Raw genomic sequence first — 14,358 nt, 5'->3', positions numbered from 1 at the left:
AAACCTATACAGGAATGTTCCTAGTAGCTTTTTGCATAATAACCCCAAACTGAAAACAACTCAGATGTCATTCAACAGGTGAATAGTCAAAAAAACTGGAGTATATCCATACCATGGTATACTACTCAGCAAGAAAAAGGAACAAAGTAATGACATACACAGCAATTTGGGTGACCCTCCAGAGAATTACACAGATGTCAGTGGTTGCCGGGAGCTGGAGCTGAGTGGCAGGGTGGGCAGTGGGAGAGGGATTGACTATAAAGGAGTGGCACAAGGGCATTTGGAGAGTTGATAGAAATATTCTATTCTTTGATCATTGTAGTGGTGGTTACACAACTGCAAACATTTGTCAAAACTCATAGGATTATACACTCAAAAGGGTAGATTTTATTGCATGTAACAATTCTAACTCAGGGGACTTCCCTGGTGGTCCAGTGGGTAAGACTCCGTGCTCCCAATGCAGGGCCCAGGTTCGATCCCTGGTCAGGGAACTAGATCCCACATGCACGCTGCAACTAAGAAATCCACAGGCTGCAACTAAAAGATCCCGCATGCTGCAACTAAGACCCAGTGTGGCCAAAATAAATAAATAAATATTAAAATAAATAAAAAATTAAAAAATAAAATTAATTTCGATGATGATTGCACAGCTCTGTGAGTAGACAAAAAATACTGAATTTCACATTTTAAATAGGTGAATTATATGGTCTGTGAATTATGTCTCAATAAAATTGTCACAGGAAGGAAGAGAGGGAAGGAGGGTGGGAAGGAGGGAGAAAACAAAAAGAAAAACAAAAAGGAAAATCAAACACAAACTTCAAACTTTTCAGATTTCCCCAAGTAATCACATTCCCCCTGCAAGGAAACAATGTCTCAAGAAACTTCTGCACATGTATCTAATGACTTTATTCTGTTGTAGATGTCCTGCTTCTTCATATTGTGCTCTTCTAATTAAAATCTTGTGTGGTACATCTGACTGAGCCTAGGTCATACCCTCCCATAGCTGCAAAGGAAGTGGGGAAAGTGAGTTCTGGTTTCAACCTGGGAGTCAGAACTCCTAAAGGTGGAGATTCCCCAAATAAAGGAAAGCTATTCACAGATGCTAAGAAACTATAAGAATATGATAGAATGTTCACTACGCTCAGCCACATGTGGAAGGTGAGTTAAAGCAGGGCAAGGTGGGAGACAGAGGGACCAGTTAGGTGGCTGGTTCAGGCCCACAAAGAGAGATGGAGATGATCTGAACCACTGATGGCTGAGGCAGCAGTAATAGAGGCAGAGAGGAGCAAACAGATTTGAGAAACAGTTTGAAAGAAAACTCAGCAGAATTTGGAGATTTGTTCCACAAGAGAGATGAGGAAGCAGGAGGAATTAAGAATTTCTGGCTTATGTTAAAAAAAAAAAATTTCTGGCTTATGTAACTGAGTGGATAATGGGATCTTGATGGAGATGAGCAAGAAACATGGGGGGAAGAGCAGGTTTGGGAGTTAGGGGAAAGAGGAGGGAGTACACTAAATTCTAGATATGTTACTGGTTTCTGGTATAATTCCACTGTGGTCAGAGAACATACTTTGTATGACTTGAATACTTTTAAATGTATTGAGCTTTGTTTTACAGTACAAAATCTGGTCTATCTTGGTAAGTATTCCATGTGTATCTAGAAAGTATGTGAATTATTTTATTGGATGGAGTGTCCTACAAATGTCAATTAGGTGAAGCTGCTTGATAGTGTTATTCAAGTCTTCTATATCTTTGCCAATTTTCTGTCTACTTGTTCTACCAATTACTAGGAGAAGGGTTTGAAATCTACAACTATGATTGTGAATTTGTCTATTTCTATGTTTGCTTCATGTATTTCAAAGCTCTATTATATTAAGTATATAAACATTAGAATTGTTATGTCCTCTTGATGAATTGACCCCTTTATTATTATGAAATGACCTTCTTTACTTCTGGTAATATTCTTTGCTCTGAAATCTTTTCTTCTGATTAATTTTTCTTTTGTTTGCATAGTAAATCTTTTTCCATCCTTTTACTTTTAACCTATTTGTGTCTATGTATTTAAAGTGCATTCCTTGTAAGCAGCATACTGCTGTGTCTTCTTTTCAATCCAGTCTCTTCCTTTTAACTGGGGGTGTTCAATCCATTTACATTTAATGTGATTATTGATATGGTTTGGTTAAAGTCTATCATCTTGTTAATTGCTTTCTACCTTTCCAATAGATTATTTGTTGCTTTCTCCTCTTTTTGTATGTTCTTTTGGATTAATTTTAAAATTCTATGTTTACATTTTAACTCCTTTGTTGCTTTGTTAGCTCTTATTGTCTGGTTATTTTAGTAGTTGCTTTAGGGTTTATAGTATGAATCTTTAGCTTATCAAAATTTAAATTTGAGTGAAATCGTACCACTTCATGTATCCATACAGTATAAGAAACTTACAGCAGCATACTTTTATTTCCTCTCTTAGCCTTTTTGCTGTTTTTGTCATACGTTATAAACCTCAAAATTGGGTTGCCAGATATAGCAAATAAAAATGAATGACACCAAGTAAAATCTAAATTTCAGGTAAATAACAAATAACTTCATTAAATAAGAATGTTCCATGCAATGTTTTGAAATACTAAAAAGGTAACAATTATTTGAAATTCGGAGTTAACTGGGCACCCCATATTTTATCTGGCAATCATACCCATAATACATTGTATTTTTTGTTTAAATAATAAAACATCTTTTAAAGAGAGTTTAATAATAACTTTAAGATTTTATGTATTTATAATGCAGTTACTATTTTTTGCTCTTCCTTCCTTTCTGTAGATCCATAATTCCATTTGGTGCCATTTTTCCTTATGCATTGAGGACTTCCTTTAGCATTTATTGTAGTACAGGTCTATGATTAATTTTTTTAGACTTTGTACATCTGAAAAAGTCTTTATTTTGCCTTCATTTTTGAGATGAGAATATAATTCTAGATTGATAGTTCTTTTCAGTACTTTAAAGATGTTATTTCACTATCTTCTTGCTTGCATTGTTCCTAACAAGAGATCTGCTGTCATCCTTTCTTTGTTCCTCTATATATAACGTGCCTGTTTTCTCCTACTACTTTTAAGATTTTTCTCCTTATTACTGATTTTGAGTAATTTGATTTTGATGTGCCTTCATGTGGCTTTCTTTATGGTTTTTTGTGTTTGGATGTGTTGAAATTCTTAGATCTGTGAGTATATAGTTTGCATCAATTTTGAAAATTTTAGGCCATCATTTATCCAAATATTTTTTGTCGCCATCTCTCTCCTTTGGAGACTTCATTTACATATGTTAGGCCACTTAAAATTGTCCCACAATTCACTGATTCTCTTTATGTTTTCAAAAAACTTTTTTTCCTATGTATGCTTCATTTTGGAAATTTCTATTGGTGTGACTTCAAGTTCACTAATCTTTTCTTTGGCAATATCTAATTTGCCACTAATCTATCCAGTGTATTTTTATTCAGACATTGTTGTCTTCATCTCTAGAAGTACAGTTTGGGTCTTTTTATGAATCTCATGTCTCTGCTTAACTTTTTGAACATTTAAAACACAATTAGAGTAACTGTTTTAATGTCTTTATCTGCTAATACTAATATCTATGACAGTCCTGGCTTTGTTTTTGATTGATTGACTTTTCTCTTTATTATGGATTGTATTTTCCTAAATCTGATCAAGTCGCTAGTTCTATTATCTGTTTATGAGAAATACAGGGGTAGAGGAACACGTTAAACAACACCTCAGGGGTGTAATCTGTAAAGTGCAGAATGTGGAAAAATCCACAGGACAAACTGTTGATTTCTTCAGTATATAAAGTGCACGGAAAGAAAAACGTTTAAGAGTTTTCACTAAATACAATGTGATGGGAATTCCCTGGAGGTGCAGTGGTTAGGACTCCTTGCTTTTACTGCCAAGGGCCCAGGTTTGATCCCTGGTTGGGGAACTAAGATCCCACAAGCTGCTTGGTGCAGCCAAAAAATAAAATTAATTTAAATTAAAATTTAAAAATAAATAAATAAAAATAAAAAAGAAACATTATTTTTAAAAAGTACGATATGAGGACCTGTCTGAATCCTGACTTGAAGAAATAAACTATTTAAAACATTTATGAGAAAATTGGGGAAATCTGAATACTGACTAGATGTTAAGAAATCATTAATTTTTAAAGATAAATGATTTTGTTGGTTTTAAACATAGACCTTAGTTTTTAGAGATACATAGTAAAATATTTATGGGTGAAATAATATGCTGCTGTGACTTGCTTCACAATAATCCAGGCAGGGAAAGAGAAGGTGAGGATATAGATGGAACAAATTGGCCATGGGATGGTAACTGTTAAAGCTGAGTAATGAGAGCATAGTAGTTCACATATTATTCTCTCTGCTTTTGCAATATTTGATCTTTTTCCATAATTAAAAAAAATCAGATGTTCTCTTCTCTGAAAAACTTGCCGTACTGTCTCCCTACACCTGATAGAATTAATTGTGCTCAGGAATGTTCCCCTACCATCCAAATATATTAAACTCTCATTTATTTTCAAATCGTTCTCCCTAATTCGGCCATAAACCCCTTGAGAGCGAAAATGATGTCTTACTCATTTTCTATTCTTTGTTTTTCCATCACCAAACCACAGAGCTGGGATGCTCAATAAACGATAGTGAATTGGCAGCTCTCCACCCTAACTCGCCAAGGTGTTTACGATAAAGATGCCGACTCTGTTGTACTGAATTAAATTTCAAGTTAGATGTTGTGTGCTTTATAAATTCAAGTCATACTGCATATAAATGTATGGCAAAGGAGCCCAAAAAGCTCTAATGTTAAAAACTCAGGTAATGAAACTGTCAAGGCAAACCAGGAATCCAGCAGAGATTGGCAGGGTCAGCAGTACTAAAATTGTTGTATAGTTCATTGTGTATTTCCCTTCCTTACAGGTATGCATTACACTGTGACTTTTGCAAAGTCCTTCCGTCCTGCCCTGCCTTTCTCACATGACTGCTCTAAGTCTCAAGTAAGATACCCTAATGCACACGAAAGGGCTTTTTTTAAACTGGAAAGCAATATAAGGTTTAAAGTATAATGACCTCTTTCTAAGGCATGAAGGCATCTTACAGAGCACATCATTTTAGCTATTGGAAGATCTGACCCTGGATGAAATTGTTCAGTAGGCAAAGCATGTTTTGGGTGACTAAACAGTTGACCCTTGAACAACAAGGGTTTGGACTTTGCAGGTCCATTTATATGCAGATATTTTTCAATAAATATGGTACTTGGATTTTCATGTTACAGATCTTTAAATGTGGGGAAAAGTTTTGTTTGATTAGAGATTGCAGTATGTGGAGTCAAAACAACTAGGGTTTTGAGTCCTGATTCTATCCACTTTTTCAGCTTCCTGCCCTTAGGTGAGTCATTTATCAATTCCTTTGTTTTTGAGGTAGAGATAGCAGTACAGAGGACTTTCCACTGCAAGGGAGGTGGGTGGGTGGTAGACACCCCTAACCTGCCCAACCTTGTTCAAGGGTCAACTGTATATATATATATATATATATATATTTATATATAATATTTTTCTTTCCTTGAACTATAATACACACACAGCACCTATTATATGCCTGGTGCTGTGCTAGGTGCTAGTGACACAGAGTGAGGACAGCTAGGTGTCCAGGACCTATCCTTGCAGGCCACCTAATCCCTGGCTATTTTTAAGTCTTCACATACCCACCTTACCCCCTAGGTGCTCCTTACTCATGCTGTTCAATCTCCTGATTGACTTATTAAGTTGTTTACATGTTTATGTATTTATTGATTTATCTTTTTAATTAAGAATTTCACTTTTTCACATTTTTCATATGTGCTCATAGCACATGATTGTGGGCAGGTGGCCTATGAGTTCCTGTGTCAGTTACAAGGAAGGCAATTTTGGGAGGACCTTCCCAAGCTGAGTCCCCCCAGCTAGTGATGAGATTTATGTTTTAAACCCGACCATTTCACATGGTGTTAAATCTCAAGAGTGGTTATAAGGGTGTTATGTCTCAGGATAATTCATAAGTTGTACACTGGTTTTATACGGCTTTCTATATTTGTGTTATATTTAACAATAACTGTTAAAAATAAATATCTCTTCTTTCAAAATTCACACAACTTGTTCACTATATTATAATGACATGTGGCGCAGGTGCTGGCCACAGGTAGGATCGGAGTTACAGGGAGTGTCTGGTCAGCGGTGAGGGCTACCTGTCCACCGCCTCTGGCCTCAATGGAACCATCCAGTCGGCTACAGGAGGGCAAAACAACTAATGAAGATAACAACAACAACGATAACAGTAATAATAAATCAGAGGGTGAAACTCTCATCCGCCAAATCGTAGTAAGCACTACGAATCGCGCCCCCGCAGGCCCGCCATACAGGGGACTGCACGGACAGCGGCCGTGGCGGCTCTTGCGGCGCCCCTGACTGTCCCCTTTCACTCTCTGGCCGGCAGAGTGGGCGGGGCCCGCTGGGAGGGGCGGAGCCTGGCGGACGGGGCGGGGCGCCGAGCCCGCAGCAGAGGGTGGGGCTGAGGGATGGGAAGGGGTGGACGGGCGGCTGGGCGGGGCGCGCTTGGGCCTCAGCTCCTCACGCGCCGCTTTCCCAGCCCACATCCCGCGCCGCCGGGAGCCCTGGCGGCCAACGCTGTGCGCGAGCGGAGGCAGCAGCCAGAGGAGGAGCCGCGGACGCTGAGGTAAGCGTGGGGCCGCCCGCCGCGCGGCCCGGAGCCCTCGCGCCCCGCGTTCGGCCCGCGGGTTGTGGCGAGGGCGGGGGGCGGTGCGCGGAGACCCGGGCGGGCGGGGCCGGGGCCTGAGGGCGGGGACCGGCCTGGCCCCAGGGGCCGGCGGGGTCGGCAGGGCAGCGCGGCGCTGGCCCTGCTGGCTGAGCCGCGGAAGTCGGGGTTCGAGGCGGTGCGGGCGCCGTCGCACGCCCGGCTCGGTCCCGGGCCTTGTCAGCCCGGGAGGTGTGGAAACGGCCTGCCCCGGGGACGCCCACGGAGGAGGGAAGGCGGGGGACGGCCTGGTCCCTCCCACTTTCGGGGGCTGGGGGGCCAGTTCGCCCGTACAACCCTCGGGAACTTGTTAATAGGAAAGCTTGGCAGAGAAACAAATGCCAACGTTTTGGAAGAACTGAGAGTCACGTCGTTAGGCGCTGAGCCTTTATTTTCCTTCCCCGCCCCCTGACCAACCTCGGCCCGACTTGGCCAAAGAAGGATGTGTCACCAGCTCGCGGCCTCGGGCGGGATCCCGGGCCCGGCTGGGAGCGGGAGTACCTGAAACAAAGGTAAACAGGGGTCGGGCTGACCCCGGCCTTGCCCCGCGCCCGCCGCTGGGCTGCCCCGGTGGGTCTCACTCCCGCGCCGACCCTGGCCGCCGCCTCGGAGGGGCTTTCTCCTGGGGGACCTCTCGATGGAAACCAGCTGGCCGGCCTTGGAGTTGATGTTGCATCTGAACTCTGCTATGCTCACATTATTCCCAATCCTCTGACTCTGGTAAAGCTTAAGGAAACTGTATCCAGTTTTAGTGGTCAGCAAATGTAAGGGAGGATAAATTGCTCTTTGTAAATTATAAGGTATTTTCTTATTAGGAAATGGTCTGGAAACACGAAATAAACATTTTTAACACGTAAGCAAAAAAAGAGTGATTAGTATGCCTTCCAAAATCTGAGGAAGTCTTCCTCCTCAAATCTTTTATGTACAAAACATCGCCCAAACCTTCCGTGCCAAGCATTTTTCTTTGTTCTTCGTTAGTCTCAGGCCTCAGTTTCTCATAGAGAGAGCACCCAGTCTGAGACCCTAAGAATAGCCATATACTAGAGCAGAGCGTGTGTTTCCAGCTCAGTAGGCAGCAGGCTTGTGTTACAGTAAAACACGGTTTTCTTTCTTGGTCATACTATTTTAAATTACCTCAATTTCATTTCTTCCAGGAGTATCCATGACTTTTAGTGAAAGCCTTTTAAAAAATCTATAGACTAATTTATACATACAGTTTATTCACACTTATTGCATCCTGTCCTCTCTGGCAGAAGAACTTATAGCATGAGATACTTGTGGAAAAACTTGAATCTTTTCCAACTCTGGGAGCTCAGAAATTGAGGACAGAGGAAAGAAGTTTTTTTTAAAAATGGAAAGCTTTGGAGAAGTCTTTACCAGGACCAACCTGGCTGTTGAGTTCAAAAAATAGCTTTATCTACAAATAATCTGAACTTTAAGCAGTTAAAGATTTATTTGTATTCATAAGTATTTGCATATTTTAAAATGCAGCTAACATTCTGGAGATTGAAAGGGCTATACGACTTTATCTTATTCTGACTTAATTTGGCCTTAATGTTTAGCTGAAACCACTGCCCTAAGAGAATGAAAGGTTTGTTTCAGCAAGAAGGGAATAAAGGAGATGAGTAATATTGGAGTATGGGCTACTTGAGGGGGGTACCTGTTCAAACCATAACTTTGCTTTTAAACTCTTCAGAGGCTTCGCATTACTTCTGGCAAACAGTCTACACTGATATGGTCCATGCCACCCTTCAACACACAGCTTAAAGCTTTACTTCCTCTCTGAAGTTTTTCTTGACATCCTCCTCACCCCACCTCCCCCTCAAAAAAAACCCACTGCCTGGAATAGAATTGATCACCCTTTTGAGTATGACCATCCTCTAAATTAGAGGTACCATTGATGTTTTGGACCAGATAATTCTTCTCGTGGAGGCTATCCTGTGCACTATAGGATGTTTAGCAGCATTCCTGACCTCTAGTTAATAGTTACCAGTAGTCCGCCTGCATACACACACAGTTGTGACGGTCAAACAGTCACACCACCCACACCACCCACACCACCCACACCACCCACACTCAAAAATGCCTCTAGACATTGCCAGATGTCCCCTGGGAGGGCCAAAATCACCCCTAGTTGAGAACCACTGTTCTAAAGGGACTGCTGTCTTAACACTAATGACACTGCATTGTCCTCATTTGCTTCTGTGTCATTTTTCCTGCTCTGCTGGGTTTGAAGGTAAGAGCAGTCATTCATTTAACAAGCATCTGAGAGAGAGCCTACCTTGCCAGCCAGACCTTAATTTAGGTCTGGAAATACAGTGGTAAAAGCCACGGATGTGGTCTCTGCACTCCTGGACCTTACAGTCTAAAGAGAGTGACAGACACATACATGTATAATTAATTATACAGTTCCTCGTTACAATTGTGATAGATTCTAGAAGCAGTACAGGGTGCTCTGAGTACATAAAAAAGGGGTACTGACCTAGTTTGGAAACTAGGGAAGGTTTCTTTGGGAAGTAACCTATAAGGGGAGGTAGACTGAAGAATAAATGGAAGTTACAAGGTAAAGCTTAGGGCGACTATATTCCAGGCAGAAGGAGCAGGACCTTTTCTGGGAATTCAGAGGCCAGTATGTCTGGAGGATGGAGAGTGATAGGGGCCGGATGATACAAAATGAAGCTGGGAAAGTAGGCGAAGGCACAGTGAGCAGCAGTTCTCAGTCCAGCCTGCTTATCAGAATCACTAGAGGAACTTAAAACAATACTAGTGCCTGGGCCATGCTCCAGGCCCATTAGATCAGAATGTCTGCGGTGGGTCTTATTTCCTCCCCCAGCTGCCACTTTCCTCATACCTTCCAGCGGGATAACCACTGTTAGTAATTTTATGTATCATTCTAGACATTTTCTGTGGCATTCAAGCAAATGCATATTCTTTCTTCCTGTTGTTTACACAAATGGTAGCATACTGTACACACTGTTCTGTTCCTTGTTTTGTTCTCTTAACAATGTCCTGGAAATCTTTCCATTCTAATATATAGTTTTCTTATTTTGAATGACTGTATAGTATTCCATTGTATAGATACACCACAGATTATTTAATGGATCCTCTATTGAGGGACATTTAAACTGTGTTTCTCTATTGAGGGACATTTAAATTGTTTCCAATAATTTACTATAACAAATCGTACTATGCATATGCTAGTTCACATGTGTGTGAATATATTTGTAGGATAAATTCCTAGAAGTGGAATTGTTGGGTCAAATATGTACACACACACGTTTGTAAATATTTGTGGTTGTAAGAGATTACTCTGGTCATACTGGAGAGAATGGCTTGGAAATGAGTGGATGTTGGAGAAAACTGATTCTAACTAAGATTACAGTGTGTTATAAAGTGAATTGTGTCCCCCTAAAATTGCTTTTTGAAGCCCTAATCCCTAATGTGACTATATTTGAAGATAGTCTTTAGGAGGTAATTAAAGTTAAACGAGGTCATAAGGGTTGGGGCCCTAATCCAATAAAATTGGTGGCCTTATAAGAAGAGGAGGAAGGGAAGGCCATGTGCACACAGTGAGAACATAGCCATTTACAAGCCAGGAAGAGAGTCCTTGCCAGAAACCAACCTTGCTGGACCTTGATCTGGGACTTCTATCCTCCAGAACTGTAAGAATATTAATTTCTGTTGTTTAAGCCACCCAGTCTATGGTATTTTATTATGGCAACCTGAGCTGGCTAATACAGTCAGCCTTTGGTATCTGCTGGGGATTGGTTCCAGGACCCCCCCTGGATACCAAAATCCACGGATGCTCAAGTCCCTTACATAAGATGGCGTAGTACAGTCAGCCCTCCATATCTGCAGGTTTACATCCATGGATACAGAGGGAAAACTACACTGTGGAAAGGTAGAGAAAAACTGATAGCTGGGACCAAGTTGGTAGCAGAGGAGATGGAGAGAAGTAAATGGATGCAGAGGATATATTTAGGAGGCATAATTGATAGGATTTGATGATTGATACGGTACAAGCAGTGAGAGGGAGAAATACGTGCATAGGATAAAGCCCAGGGTTCTCACTTACCCAGCCAGGTGAATGGTGTTACCTGAGCTAGAGAACATTGGAAGGATAAATGGTTGAGGTGGTTTAAATTACAGTTCACTTTGGGACTGATGAGAAGTGGAGATGTCACATAAGCATTTGATAATTCAAATCCAGAGCCCAGAAGGGTGTGATGGACTGGGGATATAAATATTTAGGTGTAAACTGAAGGGTGTAGATGGAATTACCCTGCACAGAGGTTGTACACCCACAGCCCAGAGCTGAATCTGGTTTACAGATGTGTGTTGTTTTTCACATACAGTGGTTTTTGTTGTTGTTGTTTAATTTTGAGTTAGTTGCCAGTAATTTAAAATCTGAAGATTTCACATGAAAATCCAGATTTTGGAGCTTTTCTTTAAAAGTGAGAAAATGTGGCACTACTGAGCTGGCTTTCCCATGTGGGAGCAGTTGATTGGAGCTCTGTCACAGCTGATCCCAGCTGCTTTCTAGTCCACCGAAGAGCCTGCCACTCCCTAAAACTGACTCCTGGCCTGCTTTGTTTATTTTCTTCTCTGACTGTGTAGGCATAGGAGTGTGTGATGCCTGCTGGAGGGAGAGAGTATAGAATAGTGATTCTCATTTTGGCTACACATTGGAAACATTGAATGGTTAAAAAATACTGATGCTGGGGCCTACCTCAATTTCTCTTTCTGTTTGCTTGCTCTGAATTGCAGCCTGGGATTTTTAAAAGGTCCTCAGGTGATTCCACTGAGCAGTGGAAATTGAGAACCAACGATAGACATTAAGAAGAGATGAGGGCTCAGGCCCAGCATTTCAAAGTTGGGTCAAGGAGGGTAACCCCAGGAGAGGGATGAGAAGTGGCCAGAGGTACAGTGGAATGACACCTTGCTTGCCCTTAAGATATGCAAACTTAACCGAATATATTTGAAGGTGTTTCTAATTAGATGAAAGAAAGTGTTCTGTTTTGCAGGTATACTTACTGTTTTTTTTTTTTTTTTGCATGCATGCATGCATACATATATGCTGTTCATTACTGTATAGAGTTATCCATACAAAAATCAGTTAGGCTTTACTTAATAGGCCATTTAAAGAATTTTCGAGAGTAATTTAAACTACATTCGATTTTTGTCTTAGAAGCTCACTTTCAAATTTAATTCCAGTTTAAGATGTGTCATGAAAGGCAAGGGAAGAGAGTATTTTAAAAAGAGGAGTCATCAAGTAAAGATGTAGACCTAAAATGATGTACTGAATTTAGCAAGATGGAGTCTTTGACCTTAGCAACAACCGTTTTAGATTGAAAAAGGCAGAAGCCAGATTGAAGTGGATAGAAAGTAAGGAAATGGAAATGGTGAATGTTGGAAAAATCTTTTGAGAAGTTTACCCAAAAGGGGAGTGATGAGGCAGGGGGAGGTGTCTTACATGTCTCTATGGTAGGTGCTTAGTCTGTGTTGGTTACCCAAACGCTTCTCCTGACTTTTCAGGGAGGTATCTCAGTCGTGCCTGATTACCCGTCTACCCCATTTCAGAGGGGTCTTGCTTATATTTGTTTTGGAGACTTTGTGCTTTTCACTGAGGAGATATTTTGCCAGGACCCTTGAGACTCAGATGTTGGTGATTAGGCCCTTAGTCTCTTTCTTATCTGGAAAACCATAGAACAACTAAGGACCAGCAGGGCTCCAGTGACCCTGACATCATCCTTTCAGTGAACTGATGAACAAAGACCAGATTGTTGGCATGTTGAAAATGGAATACTTGGCTATGTCAGGGAATATGTATCCCTGTCATTCCTAGGGATAGTTTTTGCAGCTGTGTTTTTTTCTAATTAACTTGATATTGCCGTTTGGTTTTCCAGTTGCGTGTATGTAACATTTCTCATACTTTGAAATCTTTATCATTGATGGTGATTAAAAGGTATGGATATAAGTTGGAGAAGTAGGCCCTCATTGAGCTCAGAGAGAAGGAGAAGAAGAGAACACCAAACAAACTTTGGTTTCCAAAAGGTTGTATGAATGCTGTTACCTTGAAGACTTTGGATTAGACTGACTCTCTGGAGTGGGTTGTAATGCAGATGTTCACTACCAATCTGTCATTTATCCATTTCTGCCTCACTGGCAACCTTAATCTGGCACAGGAGGGTTTAAAGGTCAGTTTTACACTTCATGTTTCTAAGAGTTGTGATCTACCAGCAGAACAGAAACCACAGGGGTTGGAAAATGCCAAGGATTATTAGTGAAGAATGGTATTTATCAGTTGAAGGCATAAGCCCCATTGCTGTACTCTTTTTGCAAACAGGAGTATCATCTTGTAAGAGATTGTCCTTCATAGCTGTCATTGGTTCATCAGATAGGTGCATGATGGTTAACTTCTAAATGAAGGATGACTTTGTGACATGAATAGCAGACTTTGGTTTAAGGTTTATACTGGGAGTTTATGATAAGAAAATATTTTGTTTAGAAACTTGTATGTGCTTAGGCAATTGTAGGAATTCTTTTATCACAAATATAGTTAGGTACTATGCCTGATGGTGATAGATGGAGGGAAAAGTTCACTGCCAAGGTTGTCCAGAGCTCCTTTGGTTTGTAAAGGAGGCAGTGGTTGCATGGTAATAGGATTTAGAGTCAGTTCGTGGGTGCATGACCTTGATCTGTCAAGTGTGAGCTGTGTGATTTATTGTTTTTATTGAGTTAAAATTCACATAACATAAAATTAACCATTTTAATCATTTTAAAGTGTACAATCAGTGAATCTCAATACATTCACAGTGTTGTGCAACCATCACCATTATCTAATTCCAGAACATTTTTTATCACCCCAGAAGGAAGCCGTGTACCCATTAAGCAGTTACTCCCCATCGCTTTATCCCCCTATTTCCTGGAAACCACCAGTTTGCTTTCTTTCTCTATGGAGTTGTTTATTTTGGACATTTCATATAAATGGAATCACACAAAATGTGACTTCCTGTGTCTGGCTTCTTTCATTTAGCATGATGTTTACAAGGTTCATTCATGTTGTAGCATGTGTTCCTTTCTTTGAATAATATTCATTCCTGTCTTTGACTGAATAATAATTCCACTGAAAGGATATACCACCTTTTGTTTATCCATTTATCAGTTGATGGACATTTCAGTTGTTTACACCTTCTGGCTACTGTAGATAGTGTTGCCAAGAGCTTTCGTGTGCAAGTTTTTACTTGAATACCTGTTTCAATTCTTTTGTATATATACCTAGGAGTGGAATTGCTGGATCATATGGTGATTCTATGTTTAACTTTTTGAGGAACCACCAAACTGTTTTCCACAGCAACTGCACCATTTTACATTTCCACTATCAGTGTTTGAAAGTTATAGTTTCTCCACGTCCTCGTCAACACTTGTTATTTTCTGGTTTTGTTTTGGTTTTGGTTTTGGTTATGGCCATCCTCGTGGATGTGAAGTGATATCTCACTGTGATTTTGATTTGCATTTCTCTAATGACTAATGATGTTGTG

The 14,358-nt window shown here is 40.6% G+C and overlaps 1 protein-coding gene across 2 annotated transcripts in view; it reads left to right on the top strand.

Moving 5' to 3' along the window:
* The first annotated feature begins 6,628 nt into the window (after positions 1 to 6,628).
* PPP2R3A (protein phosphatase 2 regulatory subunit B''alpha) overlaps positions 6,629 to 14,358 on the top strand; it is a 211,811-nt gene continuing 204,081 nt past the window's right edge. For both annotated transcript variants that reach the window (XM_061194632.1, XM_061194633.1), the window contains exon 1: positions 6,629 to 6,739. The gene's annotated coding sequence lies outside the window, so the exon portion shown is untranslated. The remainder of the gene's footprint in view (positions 6,740 to 14,358) is intronic.

This window comes from Eubalaena glacialis, chromosome 6 (genome assembly GCF_028564815.1).
Source record: "Eubalaena glacialis isolate mEubGla1 chromosome 6, mEubGla1.1.hap2.+ XY, whole genome shotgun sequence".
Lineage (NCBI taxonomy): Eukaryota > Metazoa > Chordata > Mammalia > Artiodactyla > Balaenidae > Eubalaena > Eubalaena glacialis.
This window is presented reverse-complemented; position numbering and strand designations above follow the sequence as displayed.